The sequence below is a fragment of the Hippopotamus amphibius genome, chromosome 1, assembly GCF_030028045.1.
Source record: "Hippopotamus amphibius kiboko isolate mHipAmp2 chromosome 1, mHipAmp2.hap2, whole genome shotgun sequence".
Taxonomy (NCBI): Eukaryota; Metazoa; Chordata; class Mammalia; order Artiodactyla; family Hippopotamidae; genus Hippopotamus; species Hippopotamus amphibius.
The window spans coordinates 214,904,253-214,910,479 of record NC_080186.1 but is presented as its reverse complement, the minus strand read 5'-3'; positions in this window follow the sequence as shown (position 1 = coordinate 214,910,479).

Sequence of the window (6,227 nt, the reverse complement as noted above, 5' to 3'; positions counted from 1 at the left end):
GTGTGAGAAAATGTTCTGATTTCATTCTTTTACATGTAGTTGTTCAGTTTTCCCAGCACCAATTACTGAAGAGACTTTCTCCATTGTATAGTCTTTCCTCCTTTCTTGCCTAGATTAATTGACCATAATTACATGAGTTTATTTCTGGGCTCTCTATTCTGTTCCATTGATCTATGTGTCTGTTTTTGTGCCAGTACCATGCTGTTTTGATTACTGTAGTTTTGTAGTATAGTCTGAAGCCAGGGAGTGTGATACCTTCAGCTTTGTTCTTTTTTCTCAAGAGTGCTTTGGAAATTCAGGGTCTTTTGTGGTTCCATACAAATTTTAGATTATTTGTTCTAGTTCTGTGAAAAATATCATGGGCATTTTGATAGGGATTGCATTAGATCTGTAGATTGCTGGGTAGTTTGGACATTTAAACAATATTAATTCTTCCAATGCATGTGCATGGGATATCTAGGAAACTACAGAAAATTTGGACATTAATGATAATGACAATAACATCCTTAAAATACATGGTTCCTATATTTAGAGGCCAGTTTGTAGCTATAAATGCTTTTATCATTAAAAAGTTTTTTAAGATAAATAACTAGGCATTCATCTCAAGAATCTAGGAAAATAATTGCAAAATAAATGTAAAAAATAGAATTAATAAAAGACAAACTAATGAATTAGAAAGAAGAAAAACAATCTATAAATCTGCTTTTAAAAAGTCATATGTTATATTTTTGGTCTTCAAGATAGTTCTTTATAAAGACTAGAAAAACAGACATATTTTGGTCAAAGTCACTATTTTGTAGATAAACTAGGCCATATCTAGAGCTTTACATAGGCTACACTACTATAATTGCTCTCCTAATATAATAATGCTTAATAGTTAATAATTTCTATTTCATAACATTTGTTTCATTCAACAAATGTTGTTGGAATAAGCCTAAAATATCAATGTGCCTGTATTTTCAGTCATCTCTAGGGTGGAGGTATGTTTATAAGCATTTCTATAGCAGAATAAATTAAGTATTAATTGTATATTGTTGGAAAAGAAGTACTGATTGAAATAGAAAAACATATGCATGTTCTTCACTATAACTTGGGTTTCTGGACTTTGGACTCTGTACAACTAACTGAACTTCTGGACAACTAAACCTCAAGAGAATTCAACCAGCCAAGACCCAGCTGGACTATGATCACATCCCAGTGTAAATGGTGCCTTGGGAAAATTGTTGAAATTGGAAAACCATTTGGGATAGCTATTCTTGGGATAGTTCAAGAATGCTTTTCTACATTCTTAAATACTGGAATTTGTCCTTGAATCTGGAAGCTCTCTCTTCTTTGCTCTGGTTGTGGCTACTTTGTTGAACTTTTAAAATAATTTTGCTGTAGACAAGTACCTGGTCATTGTTCTTAAGGATACACTGAACCAAATGCAGATATTTCTGATTTAGATATTAACTTTAGTTTAGCAGTACAAATTGCATTATGTCTTTCTAAGATTAGGCCACTTCAGAATTACAGGGGAAAAATCTTTCTACTAATTCAAAGAGAATTGTTTTTGAGAGATGAGTGCCTTTTTATTCAGTTCTTTCCTCACAGGAAATCATGAGACTAGGACCACACCAGAGGGGATGCATAGGTCTAATTTCCTCCTTTCCGCATACCGAAAGAAAGAATATGGAATGAAACTGCGCTGGATTGTTGCAGCCTACCATGTACTGAATAATTAATGTCTCACATGAGGTACCATTTATAACTGAATGAGTCAGAGTTTGGGACGTGTACTGTGAACTACTGCACTTGTTTACTTTGCACAGGTTAAGGGGTCCAAAGGATCTGAGGTGAGAGTAGGGGACATCTTTGCTGAAGAAAATGGTGGACCCATTGTTAGTTTTCTGGAGAAAGAATAAAAATAGTCTTGGACTGGGGAAGGGAGGACTTCGTCCCCTCTCCTGGTTGGTGGCAGTGGGATGTGACTCTGGTTAAGGAGGACATGATAGAGATAAATGACTGTGGAAGATAAGATGGCATTGGCCACTCGTTTCATGCTAAGGGCTAAAGAGGGAAATGGCTCCAGGGGATCCTCAGTGCAAAGCAATGGCTGATTGACTCTTGCACTAATATCTAAATTTCTATTTTATATTTTTTCTTTTGTATGTTCTAAGTCTCCTTTAATATTTTTCAGCCTTCACTAAAATTTCAAGTGCTATGATCCAGTGTTATTCATGTTGTGGGGCATTAGGAATAAGCCTGTGTTCACGGCTGAAACACAGTGGTGGAGGAATGTGAGTTTTCCCCCATTCCGCCCTCTCCTCTGAAGTCAGCTTGGTGGTAGTTGTCAGAAAATTGAATGGACCTCTTGACTGAGTAGAGAGCATTTGTCATACACCAGGCAATAGCTGAGTGCAAGTGGACGCTATATTACCAATGTGAGACACCTTCCCTGCCAATATTCCAAAAGGAGGAAGGTCGTCAGCATTGGGAGATATTCTGATATCATATAGATGAGACTGACTATCTAGCCAGTAGATGTTTTAGTTACTGTACGTCCATCACATAGAAAAAGTCATTCATGCCAGTTAGGCTATCTTGGAAATTAAATTGTACTAGCTTGTGGTATATAACAACTATCACAGAAAATTCAATGAAGAACTAAATTACTCATGGTTAATAATTAATAAGATAATGAGTTTATTATCTTCTTAAAAATGTCTAATATTGAGAAAATATGACAAGAACAGAAAATTGAGTTTATACCAAAATAAAACCAGATTTAAAATAAATGCAGCCTCTTTCCCATAGGATTTTTTTCCCTATAATAATCTCTTTGACTAGAATAAAGAGACATGTTGAACAAGACATGCAGACAAATGTTTATATGTTAAAAACAGATATTGTTTGGCATCTCTTTGTTTTGTGGGCCAAAGGTATAAATTCTTCCTGTTTCCTAGGAAAATTCTAGAACATTCAAGATTGTTAATAACCCTGTGTTTTCTGTACTTTCTTTTTTTCCATGTCAGGATTCCTATTATGCTGTTTTAAACACATGCTGAGGGGATTATTTGCCTACTACAATAGCACTGTAGGAAACTTAGGTTGATTTACAAAGTATTATAGTTCTTCAAAAGCACAAACACTATAAAAATCTAATTGGAGATGGGCAGGAAAGAGGGAAGCACACATATTAAAATACATATATTATTTTGTTTCCAGCATCAGTTTTGTCACAAAAATGTTGCAGTTCAGTTACTCTGTGTATATATGAAATGTCTGTAAATTTTGACAATTACAGATTTTATTTTGATTGGTAGAATACTGTACTTGTTTGGACATAATTATGCAACACAGCAAAACATATGTGCAGAACTTATGTTGTACAGATATTTTAATGAGCTGGGACAGGGGTTGGCAAAGCTGAGGGCCAAGTTCAGTCACACCCATTTGTTTACATATTATCTTCATGCCTGGAGTTATTCAAACTGCGAAATTTGAAGGCATGGTCCCTAAGACTGCTCTCAGTTCCAATGCCACTGGAAAGTTTGAAAGGTTCCTAAAACCACCCTCTGGTTTGATAATTCATTAGAAGTATTCATAGAGCTCACTGAAAGTTATTATACTCATGGTTCTGGTTTATTACAGGGAAATGACACAGATAAAAGATGATTGGTGATGACCTAGAGGGGTGGGATAGGGATGGTGGGTGGGAGGCTCAAGAGGGAGGGGATATAGGGATATGTGTATAAATACAGCTGATTCACTTTGTTGTACAGCAGAAACTGGCACAACAGTGTAAAGCAATTATACTCCAATAAAGAGCTGAAAAAAAAAAAATCAGCCAAAGGAAGAAACACATAGGCCACAGTTTGGGAGAGCTCCAAACGCAAAGCTTCTGTTGTCCTCTCCCATGGAGTAATGACCCATTAACCTCTCAGCATTGATGTTTTTCAATATGTAGGGAGTATTACCAAGGAAGATCACCTGAGTTTTGGTGTCCAGAGTTTCACTGGTGCTTTATTCCATAGGCATAATTGATCAATTTCTTGCTTATGTGGTTGAACTCAAACTCCAGGTCAACTGATACCATGTGACTCAGATCACATGGTTGGTCTCTCTGGTATGGCCAGCTTGCACCCTAAACAAAGACAATCCTATTAGTTATGACATAGATCACCTTCCAGAAGCAATTTTGTATCTGTTGATCAAAGATTAATTAAAAATTTAAAATACAATTAATGCTAGTATCAATGTTTGTTCCTAAGACATTCACAGGCAAATCATACTGGTAACAAAAAGGATGATACATAGGGAGTCTCCTTGCTAAGGCTGGATTTAAACCTCTGAACACTTGTTTTGTTTTGTTTTGTTCTGTTTTGCACTGAGTAGGGTGTTTAAATTTTGGGAAAGAGCAGGTAGTAGAGATTTACTATACCATCAATAAATGTTTATCAAGGGTCTCCTTTCTGCAAGGTAACTGCCAGGCAAACAAGTTCTCCAATCTTTCACATATTTGTTCCAGACAATGCAGGAGAATAAGGTGATTTTCATACTAAGGCACAGAATTATTTGATTCAAAACAGTTTATTCTAGATCTGTAAAGTCAAAATTTTTTCAAATCTAAGCCCTATGAAGATTTGGGGGTTTACATTCTTCCTCCCGAACCTATTTTCAGGTTGTTAACATAATGGATGGTCACCGAGTAAATGGAAAGCAAAGTAGGAAATGAAAACAAACAGTTCACTGTCTCATTTATCTTCTAATTTTAGGTTTTTATGTTGTATTGCTACTCTCTATCTTCAATATATCCTATCTTTCCCCCATTCATCATTTTACTTGTTTTTTCATGTTATTACACATTTAAAAAAAATCATTTTGATGGTTACATAATAATACATGCATGGATTTAGCATTGTTGATTTAATGATTTAACTTTAGTTTTCTATATTTTTCTCAAATAATGTTTTTATTTCTTTGTTTGGTAGGATAATGCACCAGAATGTCACTTCAGAACTTTTGTTTCAAATCTATGTAAGCGAATAGGGTATTCCAGAATCTTTCTTCTAATAGATAACAGTTGCTTATATAATAAAACACATGTATTTACCTATGAATTCAACTTAATAATCAAGTCAAATAAGCTTTCTTATTTATAATTTTCTTTACCTTGACAAATACTGAGAAATATTTAATACTATGTCTCATTTGTATGTTTAATCAAATTAAGTTTTCAGCAGATTTCCACATAAGAAAGGAACAAAAATCAATGTTGTCTAGTAATGAATGATTGATTATGTCTTGTGGTTTGACCTGAGATGGGCAGTCCGAGGGTTAGAGGATAAGAGGATTTTTTTTATGATTCTGCCACCCAGAAGGCGGGAAGTGGGGTTTTCGTCTCAGCTCTTCCTCCTAGCTGGTGGCCTGGATGCCTCCACCCTTCCTTTTGATGTTACTGCTTTTCTCTGTAGGTCATTCCATCATGACCTCCCTCTTCTTCAGCTCAGAAGTATGCGACGTTGCCCACCCTGCTGCTCAGCCTAACTTTCTCTCCAGTCTCCCAATATTGGCAAGGTTCTTGGTTTCGAAGTGAGGTTCTTTCTTTCCTCACACGACACAGAGCTATCTGTTCTCAGTATCTTGCTGTGCTTCTAGTGATAATAGCTCTTTATTTAGCTTCCTCTCTATTACAGCTTTTCTCTCCCTAGGAATTTGGCATCAGTTTCTGAAGGCTGGATGGGAAGGCAATCAAGTGCTGCATCTCATGCTGCATCCAGATTTGTCCTCCTTCTCAGGCCTTGGCCCTATCTACTGAACAAGCCTGGGTTCTCTCATTCTCTCCTCCAGGGCAGAACTCTTTCCCCACCAAGTACATTGCCTGTCAGAGGATAGAGGAAGAGTTTCTCTTCCCCAGCGGTTTAAAGGCCTTAGACCTAGAGGCTGGCTGTCAGCATCTCCCACTGTTCTTCCCACGTTGTTAAGCTCCTTTTAAAGTTGTGCTCTGGTGAACCTGTCCTCAGGCTACCCTGACACATTTAGGCCTGTCTGAGTTCTTAACTTCTCAACTTGAGCTAATGTTCTGGGACCCTCACTCCATTGATTTAGAAATTATTGGACTTGATTATTCTTGCATTAACACTAATTTTAAAATCTCACATCACTAAATCTCCACTGAGTTTATTTTTCAAATTCATTTGTGTACCAAGCTGCAGTTTAATCAGGAAACTGGTCCAATACCCTAG